The sequence below is a fragment of the Chlorocebus sabaeus genome, chromosome 11 (assembly GCF_047675955.1).
Source record: "Chlorocebus sabaeus isolate Y175 chromosome 11, mChlSab1.0.hap1, whole genome shotgun sequence".
In the NCBI taxonomy this organism is placed as follows: Eukaryota; Metazoa; Chordata; class Mammalia; order Primates; family Cercopithecidae; genus Chlorocebus; species Chlorocebus sabaeus.
Window position 1 is genome coordinate 73169391 of NC_132914.1, and position 13771 is coordinate 73183161.

The 13771-nt window shown below is 41.6% G+C and overlaps 1 long non-coding RNA gene across 1 annotated transcript in view; it reads right to left on the reverse strand.

Moving 5' to 3' along the window:
• Positions 1–13220, reverse strand: part of LOC119623861 (uncharacterized) — a 380205-nt gene extending 366985 nt beyond the window's left edge. The window contains exon 1 of the long non-coding RNA XR_012094672.1: positions 12933–13220. This is a non-coding gene — a long non-coding RNA (uncharacterized lncRNA). The remainder of the gene's footprint in view (positions 1–12932) is intronic.
• Positions 13221–13771: the final 551 nt, after the last annotated feature.

A 13771-nucleotide genomic window follows, 5' to 3' on the forward strand; every position in this document is an offset into this window, starting at 1 on the left:
CTGCCCCACATTATATTTTAACATCCACAAAAAGATCTAAATGTTTGCTCTTGCAGTCCTGGACCCAGGTTTACTGCAGCAATCAACTGGAGATGAGCACACCCTTCAGCTCACCACAATGCCCAGCCGAAGACCAGGTGCCATCTATTCTCCCACTGGGCTGCTGCCTTCCCATAACTAACCCTGCTTTACATTCTACTTGGTCCCTGGGGGCATTTCAAGTCACCACCTGAGGTCTCCATGATGAGAGAACTTCATATTTACCTAGGAAAACTGTATGTGGTCTAGGCAGAGTAAGACTGGCTTTCTGGGCAAGTGTTACCAGAAAGACCATGAGGAAATTGGAACTCAAACTTTCCAGATATTTTACTATTTGAATCATCTTCAGAGACAGAACCTACTCTTTATCTAGAATGTGGCTTACTGAGCTGGAAGTGACATCTCTTAAATACACAAACATTAGGGAAGGATAATGACAGGAAAGGAAGGAAAAGGTGAAGGGAGAAAGAAACAATATCTATAGAGGACAAGGAATAATCTCCATATTAGTGATTTCAAAAATAAAGATTCCTTATACTTGCCAAAATGACATGCAAATATATAATAAAGCCCACTAAAAACATAGGCTCTGTCCTTTAGGTGGTTTTTTGCTTTGCTTTGTTTTGTTTTTTGAGATGGAATCTCACTCTGTCGCCCAGGCTGATCTTGGCTTACTACAACCTCTGCCTCCGGGGTTGGAGCAATTCTCCTGCCTCAGCCTCTCGAGTAGTTGGGATTACAGGTGTGTGCCACCACACCCAGCTAATTTTTGTATTTTTAGTAGAGATGGGGTTCCACCATATTGGCCAGGCTTGAACTCCTGACCTCAGGTGATCCACCGCTTCAACCTCCTAGAGTGCTGGGATTATAGGCACTCTTAAGCCACGGTGCCTAGCCTGTCCTTTAGTTTTAACACATCAAAACAAACCCAGGATAGATATGGGCAAACTTACTTTTCTTTCCTTGCTTTTAAATCAAATTTAAGTGAATATTTGTATTTACTAGGCACAGAATTAGCATGTGTTTCTACTCTCCACTCATGGGCCTGTGGAAGACATCACTAATAGTTTGGGACATCATTCCACACTGAATCTCATAAGCCTTTAAATTCTACTCAATGTATGATACTGGACAGCCTAACATCTGGAGCTGGCTAGCAAGATGAAGCTGCTTCTCCACCTGGCCCTAAGAGTCTTGTGACAGCTTCCGAACACTAAGGAACAGCTCCCTAATAGGTGTCATAGCGGGGATATAGTAGAAGGGAACACTGGGGGAAAACCAGCAAGAAATGTAAACTGAGGAAGACAAAGACAGGTTTTCCCTGTACCTTTCTGTAAAGGAAAGTTAGATGCTTTCTAACTTTCAGTTAAGAACAGTCAAATCTTTTTTTCCCTTGACATCCCTGATTCATGGAGGTGGCTAGGTTTGTCTAGTTATACTCAGATAACTAATTGTCTCAAGTGTCTTAAGTGTCTGGTTGATGGTTGAAAGTAAGCTCCAGGGATAAGTGGTCTCTCAAGGAGTAGATTGTGGGATGGAGAGGCAGAAGGCTGCAAAGGTACTATAGCTATGTCTATGCAATTCATGTGATCTCCACCACCTTATACCTCCATGCCCACTCACCCATGAGGCAGGGGGCATTTATATTTAATAGAGACCTATCTATAGCTGCAAAGGTTTATCTCAAATATGTATCTTGGCAGACAAAGGAGAAGAGAGACTTGTGGAGGAAGCCATTGTAAAATCACATAACAAAAATCACCACTTATTCCTCCTAAGCTTGTCATGCATGTAGACATGAAAAAGACCAACCCAACCCTCAGTACTATGTGAGGTTGCTGATTCAAATTCAGCTAACACTTATTATCTTATTAACTGCCTTGCATTGTAGCAGAGGCTTTTTATCAATCATCTTATTTAATTCTCAAACAACCCTATGTGCTAAGTCTTCTTAGAGCAGATGGTGATTTTGAGGTTGCCCAGTTAATCAGTAGCACAATTCTCAGCAGGGAGCATGTAATCCTAAAATCAGCTTTGAATAGAGGTGACCCACTGATGACCAAAGTGTCCTATCAACTCATAGATAGTCACCTGGGCTCACACAGTTTTTTAATGTAGTGCTACATTTTAAATCTGACATATTGGCCAGGCACAGTGGCTCACGCCTGTAACCCCAGCACTTTGGGAGGCCAAGGTGGGTGGATCACAAGGTCAGGAGTTCAAGACAAGCCTGGCCAGGATGCTGAAACCCCGTCTCTACTAAAAATACAAAAATTAGCCTGGTGTGGTGGCACTCGCCTGTAAGCCCACCTACCTGGGAGGCTGAGGCAAGAGAATCACTTGAACCTGGGAGGCGGGGGTTGCAGTGAGCCGAGATCACGCCACAGCACTCCAGCCTGGGTGACAGAGGGAGATTCCATCTCAAAAAAAAAAAAAAAAAAAAAAAAAAAATCTGACATATATCCTTTAAAATATCAGGTTCCCCATTTCTTTTGAAAAGTGAGATAACCCAGTAACATTAGGCCCACATATTGACAACTAACTGGAGCTAAAGAGAAAGCAGCTGACTTGATCACACACACACACACACACACACACACAGATACACACACACACATCCCCCTACACTCTGTGAATGCACACTCAATAAATAAAACTGCCTCACTCACTACACAACCAGCCTGGCTCCTGGCCATAGAATATACCTTTGTTCTTTGCTTATCCCGAACTTTAATTTAGTTCAGCCTCCACTAATTTCCTACTTGGAGTCAACTGTTCACACATATTCTCACCTCTTTTCAAAGTCCTCTTTTCTTTAACTAGCACTATGGATTTCTAGTCGGCTTTCCACCATGGTCCTTTCCACACTGTTGGCACACTAAGTGGATGCCTCACCCATCTTCCAGTCCTGGAGTCATTGTTCAAAAGAGAAGCAGGATTTTCTGAGAGGTGGCTAAAGTTAAGGAGGCTGTCAATTTCCTGTGACACTAAAACCAGGAATATTGACTGATGATAGGAGATTAACACTTTCATAGCAACATCAATTTCTATTTTCCTACCATCACATTCATTGCTATTTACCTATTTTTATCAGGCATTTTGGACCCTTCAGACACAAAAAAGACTGGCAACTAAAATAACCTATGCAAAAGAAAATCCAAAGAATACTTTTTCCTCCTAAATGAGCAGACCCAACATATTAAATATTAAACACCATCTAAAAACAAGGTAGTATTCAATAAAAATCTCTGCATTTCTTCCCACACTGTCTCTACCCAGCAGGATGATATGAAAAATTATCAAGAAATAGAGTCCAAAATACAACCCTTGCATAAGCTTTAAAAGCATTGCTTGATATGCAAACATACTAAAACACAAAGGAAAAAATGTGCTATATTAAATGACAAGCAAAAACTTGATCGCTGTATGTTAATTATGTGTTATTCCAAAGAAATACAGGAAGAAAGGCTATAGCTGAAAGATCAAGAGTTGGCAGAATTGTTTATTGCTAAATTCCCTGTGAAGCAGTCTTATAAATGAGCCTTTCAGTAAATTCATTAACTAGCTGGTCTCGGTCTTAATCTGTCTGGCAAGGAATTCTGATCATTGACTAATAATGCTAGCAACATCCTAAATGTGTTTGCTCATATACATTAATTCACTCAAAAAGTAATTAATGGGTCTAAAAGACTCAGTTCTGGGAGTCCTACTGACGTATGTGGTATAGCCATCCCATATTTTCCATGTTAACAAACCCTTTTCCATTGCATCTGGCTGAAGGCATTGCCTATCCTGGTGTTTATGACTCATGTAGTAGGGCCAAGACTGTTGCTGAAACAAGTTCTGATGGTTGAAACATTAGCCAACAAGTCCCTGGGCCTCCCAGAAACTCTAAGATGTCTTACTGTACCTTTTTCTCTGAATATCCTAAAATGCTGCTAACACTCGTCCCCCTGAACTATTATTGCTTTAACTGTATTTAAGGATGTTGCCTACAATTAGCTTTGAATATAGCAGTTTAGAGAGCAATATAAAAATGGTGTAAATGGTCAGTGAATGCATGAATGATAAATACATCAGAAAAGTCAAAAAAAAAAAAACTGGAACTGGTTAAAAGTATTTAAAATAATTATTTCATAGGACCATTAATGAATATTCACTTCATCTGGTCTCATGAAAAAGGATTCAAGATCAAACAAAAGCAGTGTCTAATTATTAAATAACTATTTTTCTACATTAGTGGAAATAAGTCAAACTCTCCAACAATATGAAAACTATTTGTATACCTTTGGGAATATATATATAAAAAAATACGTGGTGGATTCAGCTATGAAACAATGCTTTGTCTAACTGCCTGGTTACATGGTGCCTGAATAGAGGGTGGGGATGAGGAAAGAGATGACAAATCCACAGGTAATGATGAAAGAAATTCAGTCCAGGATTTGAAAATCACAATAAGTAATCTGCAACACAGATGATCTACATAAAGTGTAAAGATACATTACTAAAAACAGGCCTGGTACAGTGGCTCAAGCCTGTAATCCCAGCACTTTGGAAGGCTGAGGCAGGTGGATCACCTGAGATCAAGAGTGCAAGACCAGCCTGGCCAACATGGAGAAACCCGTCTTTACTAAAATACGAAAATTAGCTGAGTATAATGGCGGGTGCCTGTAATCCCAGCTACTCGGGAGGCTGAGACAGGAGAATCGCTTGAACCCAGGAGACAGTAGTTGCAGTAAGCCTAAATCACACCACTGAAGTCCAACCTGGGGGACTGAGCAAGACTCCATCTCAAAAAAAAAAAGAAATTACTGAAAACAGCTAACTTCAAATTCAGCAAACTAGGTCAAATTCTGCTATGGCAAAGAGTTTGCCAAAAGTTATACTTTTGGCCACAGTATTAGAATAGGAAGGAAGCAATACTGAAGACAAAATTCACTAAAATATTTTGGTTTCAGTTGGAACAAAAACATTCTCCTTTAAGGAACTGGTATTGTGGAGACTTGATGATATTCTAGGAAATGAAATGAGATAATGTTTTCAAAATAGCCCCATGATAATGTCAATGAGTAATTTCAGTTCTTATCACCATATGATGTGGTTAGTGAGCAGTGCTGATACTGAGGGGGAAAAAAAAGGTGTCAGAATGTTTTAAAAAAAAAAAAAACCGGCCTCCCTCTCTAAGGAAAACAGCAATGAACAGCTACTGCTGCTGGACAAAAACCTAACACTTCTCAATCATGGGGGAAGAATGTCTGAAAATGAGTTTCACTGTTTCTCAGCAAATGCTGGCTTAAATATCTTGGCTGTGTCCATCAGAATACCTATGCCCAGCTTCATCATCAGAAAGAAAACAGGATTCCAGGTCATTTCTGCTACAAGAGACTCAAAAAGTCATTTGGCCCATGTCCAAATTGGCACTAACTTTTCTCTATTACATAGCACACAAACTGCAGAGTCAGATCTACAGAACCAGGTCTTTCTCCTCTTCCTTAATCTATTTCTCCTCTTCTTTTAAAAATAACGTAGATTGGCCGGGCATGGTGGCTCACACCTGTAATCCCAGCACTTTGGGAGGCCAAAGCAGGTGGATTACCTGAGGTCAGAAGTTCGACCCCAATCTGGTCAACATAGTGAAACCCCATCTCTACTAAAAATACAAAAATCAGCCGGGCATGGTGGTTCATGCCTGTAATCCCAGCTATCAGGGGGGCTGAGGCAGGAGTATTGCTTGAACCTGGGAGGCGGAGGTTGCAGTGAGCCAAGATTGTGCCACTGCACTCCAGCCTGGGCAATAGAGTGAGACCCTGTCTCAAATAAAAAAAATTAAAATTAAATAAAAATAACATAGATCAGGGTAGAAATATTGCTGACGCTCAGTTGCAAATCTATGGAAATACAAAAAGCTAACCACCTTGGTTCCATTTTCTCACCTCCCATTTACTTCTCACATAGTGTAACCATCTCTGGGACACTTTTTATCCCTGCCTCATTCAGAGGTTTCACATTTTCTTTAATGGTTCCTCTTGCCCCCAGGCCAGAGGTAGGGGCTCCCTTGGCTCAGCTCCTATAGCAGCCTGCTCATACCTGTGTCACAGACAGTATTTATTACCTTGTTATTGTTGTTGCTTTAGAGACAGGCTCTGTTGCCCAGGCTGGGGCGCAGTGATGTGATCATAGCTCGCTGCTGACTCTAACTCCTGAGCTCAAGTGATGCTTCTGCCTCAGCTTTCCCAGTAGTTGGGACTACAGGCATGCACCACTGCACCCAACTAATTCTTTTATTTTTTGTAGAGATGGGGTCTCACTATATTGCCCAGACTGGTCTCAATCTCCTGGACTCCAGCAATCCACCTGCCTCTACCCCCCAAAGCTCTGGGATTACAGACATGAGCCAGCACACCTGGACTACTTTGTTTTTTAACCATCCTGTAACCTTTCTATCTCTTACCACACTCACAACACTGTGACTTCTTGGAAGCAGTGATTTTGTCTTATTTATCTTTGCAAATGCCATTACACCCAGCCCTTAGTGAAGATCAATAACTGCTTACTGAATAAATAAATAAATGTTACAAACTTTTGATCCTCTGAATGCTGGGGAAAAGGAGACAGACAAAGTAACATGATGACACAGGATAATATATCTAGGCTATCTAAATATTTTTCGAGCAGCAAAAGATTCCAATTTGGTGCTACACACACACACACACACACACACACAATCATGAAAGGGCCTGCTAACTCTCAGACAGATATATAGCAAATTACACCCATTGCTTAAAATTCAGTTAGCCTCGGCCGGGCGCGGTGGCTCAAGCCTGTAATCCCAGCACTTTGGGAGGCCGAGACGGGCGGATCACGAGGTCAGGAGATCAAGACCATCCTGGCTAACACGGTGAAACCCCGTCTCTACTAAAAAATACAAAAAAATAGCCGGGCGAAGTGGCGGGCGCCTGTAGTCCCAGCTACTTGGGAGGCTGAGGCAGGAGAATGGCGTGAACCCGGGAGGCGGAGCTTGCAGTGAGCCGAGATCCGGCCACTGCACTCCCGCCCGGGCGACAGAGCGAGACTCCATCTCAAAAAAAAAAAAAAAAAAAAAATTCAGTTAGCCTCTGCCTTTCCTTTTACTAGCCTCTCTGCCCCAAATGCCCATTCTACAATTTATTCCCTGCCACCCATGTTCAAGACTCAGCTCCTCCACAGGACTTTCCTTAACCCCTTTGAGGACCCCAGTGTCCTTTATCATATCCTCCTCTGAGGTCTCACAGCATTTTATCTCTACCTCTCTTGTTTACCTCTTTACTGGTTGCATTTTGCTTACTAGATATTTTATCTCCTCTGCCTCACTGAGCAACTTAAGAGAAGGGTTTCTATATACTCTGAAGATGCCTAACATAGCACCTTGCCCAAGGCAGGCCCTTAGTAAACAGTTTTTCAATTGCTAAAACAGGAAGTTTAGATTCCTTTCTCAAAGGCAGTAAACCACAAACAAATCATCATCTGCAAAACGAAGAGGAAGTCCTTTCCAGCTGGGACATTCCATGACCTGGGGAGCCAGGTCTGAGCACCGGCCAGGACCACAGCTACATCGATAGGTAAAGGACAGAGTAAAGCAGTGAGAGTGGCCTATCATGAGAGATATTTCGAGGCAGATAGATAAGAAGAGAGCCTAACTTGGACAGGGATTAGAGAAGAATTTCTGGTAGAGGTGACCCCCCCTTTGACCTTAGCTAGAAGGCTGAGTTAAACAAAGGAAAGGAAGAACAATCTAATTGGAGCAAGCAGCATAGGGACAGGCTTAGCATCAAGAAAACAGACCCTTTTTGGAAATGCAGGGAGTTGGATTTCAGGAAAGGAGATGGGGAATGGCTGACAAAGATGAAGAGATAAGACTTCACCAAGTCAACAGAGCTTTATACATTCACTCCCACACCTCATTGTTTCACTGAAGGCATGGAAAGCTATTGGAGGTTTTCCTGCAGCATGGTGACCTGATTGCTCAGGGAGCAGTGTGGGAAGAAGATCGAAGGGTCCTAAATAGAAGGGAGAATGCCCTGACATGGCCATTGTAGCAATCTATGTAAAATATAAGGAGCTTTGGGGAGGAGAACATGAAAAGAGAGTAATGTTAAGATTAATATCACTTGGTGGTTTATTAGACATGGGAGTAAAGATAGCAAGGAGGGAGAGGAAGGCATCAAAGATAATTACCAAATTTCTGGCTTGAGCAACTAGGTAGACAGGGCTATCATTCACAGAGATAGACAATGTAGGAAGGAGAATAAATTAAGTGGGAAGAGCACGGATCCATCTTTAGCTATGTTGAGTCTGAGTTGTCCAAGGAACATTAAAGTGTTCGTCCAGTGGGCAGTGGGTTACAGAGGTCCAGTTCTCACTAGAAAGATTTCAGAGCCATTCATAGGAATAGATGAAATCATGTGGGGAAATGGTATAGAACTAACAAAATATTGAAAGTTAAGGCAGAGAGAGGAAGAAAAACCTTCAAAAGAATTGTGAAGTTGCCATCAGAGAGGTAGGAGAAAAACCAAGACAGACCAAAGCTAGAGAATGTTTCAAGAACCAGGGCATGGCCAACACTGCAAAATACTGCAGAGATTTCAAATGAGATAAAGGCTCAAACAATGCCCATTGCATTTAGCCCAGAGGAGGTTTTTAGGGAGCTTGGAAAGCAAAGCACTATTTCTGAGAAGTGATGGAAACCAAAGCCAGGCAGTGAGTTAGGGAGTACATGGAAGTTAAGAAAGCAGAAAAAAGTGAATTTAGAGAATTTTATAGAAGCTTGGCTTTAAAAGGAAGATGAGAGATGCAACCAAAATTAGAGTGAGACACAGTCCCGAAAATCTGGGGGTGTAGGTGTATGGCAGTGTTGGGGGACTGTTATTTGGTTGGTTAGTTTGTTTATATAGTTGAGAGAACCTTGAACATTATATGCTGACAGGAAAATGTCAGGGAGAGGTAAAGATGCCAAAAAGGGAGGATTGAAAAATGAAGCACACACCCTAAGTAAGGAGGGAACCAGGGCACTGATGGAAGAATTAGCCTTAGATGAGAGTAAAAGACACTGTCCTTGGAGACCAGCAGAGGAGGGAATGATGTATGCAGATGTTAATCAGGTTACAGACAGAAGGGCAGGGAGTTAAGGGACTCTTCCCATAAATCTTGATCAGCTGTCAGGAATGAGAGTTGGTCATAGTAATGCAGTAATGGTTTCAAAAAAGCAGTCATGAGACCCTGTGTGTAGACACACACACACACACACACACACACACAGAGCAAGAAAAAAGAGAAAAGGAGGGGGAACCTTTACTTTAAAAGAGACTTCACAGATATGTCAACGCATCACAATAACGTGTGCTTCATTTGGATCATGATTCAAACAGACTTTAAAAAATCAAAAGGCAATTAGGGAAATATGAAAACTGCCTGCATGTCTGCTGGTGTTAGGAAATTACTGTTAACTTTTTTATTTAGATAATGCTGTTGTGGTTAATTTTTTAAGTGCCCTCATCTTTTAAGTGCCCTCAATATTTACAGATAAAATAATATAGTGTCGAGGATTTGTTTGAAAGCAATCTAGGGGTGGGATAAAGGTCCTAAATTAAACAAGATTGGCCGTAAGCTAAGTAATAGATATATAAAAGTTTATGAGACTATTATCTCTTTTATATATGTTTGAATTTTTCTATGAAAAAAATACATATTTTTAAAAGCCAGAAGAAAAAGCAATGAAATCATGGGAAATGAAAGAAAGATACAACAGGAAGCATACAGAAAGATTATGGTGAAGCACTGTAAGTCTGGCTAAAGATGAAGATAATAAATTTGTTGTGACAAAGTCAAGTGACTTTTTTTCCTAGCAGTATTCAGAAGCCTTGACGTGAAAGCAAAAAAGCTGCATTGGTACAAAGTACAGATCTTAAAGGATATGACCGCAGAAGAAGATGCAAAGGATGTGATGGTATTAACCAGTGACAAATTCAAGCAGTAGGCCAGCATCCTGTTTAGACTGGATAGGAAGAGAAAGGAAACACGGAAGTGACTGATAGACTCAAAGAAAAAAGAAACTGGCCATCCTGCATGGCTGGAAAATGAGGGTGAGAAAGCTGGGAGGATGGGAGGCTGTGGGTAGCAAGCCAGTCTTTAGAGTTTAAGATGTCAGTTCTGACTGATGACAAGGTCAAGTGTAATTGTAAATGCCTATGAAGTGCCTATGTGAAAGGATGGCTGAAGTGGAAAGGAGGTGAAAGTCAAACAAAATTAAGAAGGTTATGAAATTGTGAGATGGCTGCTGGATGGGTGCTAATGGAAGCCTAAAATGTCCCATAATGATGATGCTAGGTTATAAATTCCATAAAGACAAGGATGGTATCTGTCTGTCTCTCTGTCTCTGTCTCCCTCTCTCTCTCTCTAAATATATGCCCACCATCTAGTACAGTACTTGGCACAGATAAGGCATTTTTATTTAATTTTATTTATTTATGTATTTATTTGAGGCAGGGTCTCACTCTGTTACCCAAGCTAGATGAAGTACAGTGGCACAATCACAGCTTACTGCTAGCCTCCTGAGTAGCAAGGACTATAGGCGCACTTTACCACACCCAGCTAATTTATTCTAATTTTAATTTTTGCAGAGATATCTGGAGACTCTGGGCTCAAGCGATGAACCAGTCTTGTCCTCCCAAGGTGCCAGGATAGTAGATGTGAGCCACTGTGCCCAGCCACGAAGATGTTTATAAAATATTTGGAGAATGCATGGTATACACGGAAGGACTAAGTAATTCTTTAATTTCAAATTTCCATTCTCCATCAGTTAGTTGATTAGTTTGGGAGCAAGAGGAAGGGCTGGAAAAAACAAGTGAATGAATATGCACCAAAGCAGATTCAGAAAGCAAAAGAAATATTGAAGGAAAAAAAAAGTAGAATGTATGAGACAAACTCAAACGAGTTCACTTTTTTTTTTTTTTTTTGAGACAAAGTCTCGCTCTGTCACCTAGGCTGGAGTACAGTGGTGCAATCTCCACTCACCGCAACCTCTGCCTCCCAGGTTCAAGCAATTCTCTGCCTCAGCCTCCCAAGTAAACAGCCTCCCAAGTAACTGGGATTACAGGCACCCGCCACCACGCCCAGCTAATTTTTTTGTTATTTTTAGTAGAGACGTGGTTTCATCATCTTGGTGAGGCTGGTCTTGAATTCCTGATCCCATGATCCACCTGCCTCAGCCTCCCATAGTGCTGGGATTACAGGCGTGAGCCACCGCGCCTGGTCAGGAGTTCACTTTAATATTGGTTTGTACCCAAACTACTGTACAAGCTGTGACTAGATTAATAACTGTCTCTGAGTGCAGGAGTTATTTTAAGGAGGTGAAAACAAGAGAAGATTGTTTGCCTAGTGCCCTGCCCGGATGCTGTTTTACTGGGAAGACGGAGCCAGGTCTAAGTGGGATTGTTCTGGATCACACCAGCCTGAGGTCATCTCTGGTTCACAAGCTGATGGGCAGGGCAAGGAATCCTGGCCTCTAGGAAACCCTTTAACTGTGTAGTTGGATAGAATAAAGTCCTCACCCTGCATTCATCTGCCTGCCCAGGAGTCTCTAGAACAAACCTGAATTTTTGAGAATCTAGTAGGCTCTTGTAACCGAAAACATAAACCACCACCATTTCTTCATCAACCCAGAAAACAGTGAGAGAGAAAGTGGTTTAAACTGAAGAAGTGATTCAGAAAAGACGTAAAGAAACTTAAAATCAAAAAAGGATTACATATTAAATCAGGCTACAAATGAAATTCTTATTAATGACGATCTCAAATACTGGGCAAGCTTCTGTTATACATAAATTCTCACATCACTATCACAGCAGCACAAGGATCCCGGTATTGTGATTCCCATTTATAAGCGAGGAAATACACTAAGATTAAATGACTTGCCCAAGAGTACGCACCAAGCCAGGTCTAGCTGACACTAAAGCACGCACTCCTGACCTCTGCACTAAGCTGCTTTGTTGAACTCTGTGAAGGATATCATAGGATGTAAATATACCTCCATCTAGACAGACAAGAAGACACGAGATACCAGTGGTGGGATGTCTGAAATTTTGAGGAGTTAGAAATGTAGGAGAGGACATTTTTATACCCTCTCTCCGGTCCCTGGTATTATATTTATGAAATTCCTACTTTCAGCAAAGAGAAGAGTCTGAATGGGGGACCTGCTAAGAGCAGAGAAAATCCCCCCAGGGATCATTTTAGGCCACTGCTCATAAAAGAACAAAAATAAAACGGGAGGAACTCCAGAACCAAAGTCCTAGAGTCCCTATTTGCTTGTGAATGAAAGAGACTAGTATGTAAATAAGAGCTTTGCATAAGCCAGACATTCTTTCAAGTCCAGTTTATCTGCAGTATGAGTCACTTCCTTTTTAAAAGCAAGAACTAAAAGAGATAGAGGCACATAGTTATTACCCAGCACAAACCTTAACAGACCTTTTCTTCTCATTCAAATCACAAGAAGGTAAAAGGCTCTTGCTCTAAACAAAACAGCAACATCATTTTGCATACAGTGTATACACTGTTTGGCCAATGAATACCCTCCTTCAGTAGAGGGAAATGAACAAGTGAGATGAAAAGGCAGATGAGGCGATACAAGGAAAGCACAGATCCAGCCAGGGTTAACCTGACACAAAGGAATTTGAATAACAAGAAGCCTTTGAATGACTCAGGTTAGGTTTATCTCCTCCAAAAGGAAGTTAACCCCATGTTACTCACAGCAGCAAATTACTAATGAACTTTGGAGGAAGTCTTAAAGAAGGCTATGGTCAGAAAATGGAAAAGGAAACAAGCCACAGGCTCATCTTCAGATGAGGACTCTGCACAGGACTTACCTTTCAATTGTAGAACAACCACAGTAGTATTCTGAGACGGCACAAGTGTATGGGAAAGTGACCGCCTCTCTCCCACCCCAATGCCTGCTATAAGTCTTCTTCAGCCCCTGAGACAGATTTATCAGAGCTGATTCATTCTGCAGGAGTTGAAGACTAGATTTGAAGAGTAAAGTAGGAAGGAAGAGAGCAAGTAAGTAGAAACTGAAGCATTTTCCTATTACCTTGGGAGCTCTAGAGGCCTGATTCATCCTTCCTGTAAGCCCTGCATATGAAACTATGTCCAGCAAAGTCTCAGACTCACCCAACCCTTCCCACGTCCACATTCACAGCTAACAGGAGCCACCAGCACCAAAGTTTAAAGGCCTTGGGAGGCCTGACATAATACAACAATATTTTATTGAGTACCTACTTATGTGCTAAGCACTGTGCTAGTTGCCAAGGTTACAATCATAAGCAAAATAATAGATCATTCTCCATTCTCTGGGTGCTACTGTTCAACGGGAGACACTGACAGAGTGGTGATTCCAATGCCAGTGCTAAATGCTATAATGTGGGTGGAGAAGGTGGAACAGGTTATTCTGAGAGTTCAAGGAAGGGTGAAGGGGGCAACCTTCTCAGGAAATAGTGTCCTCCAAGCTGAGACCTCAAGGATGAAGTGGAAGTAAAGACTTCCAGAAGGGGAGACTCAAGAGGAAGCCAGAGCTTTGGCTCTGGGTATACAGAAAAACTGGAATGCCTTAGATCCATCTCATACAAGAAAGGAAACCATGTCACCTCCGAATGGAGTATCTTTCTCTTTTTAGTGTTTTATTAAGTAATCCTCCTTGTGGGTTGCGAGG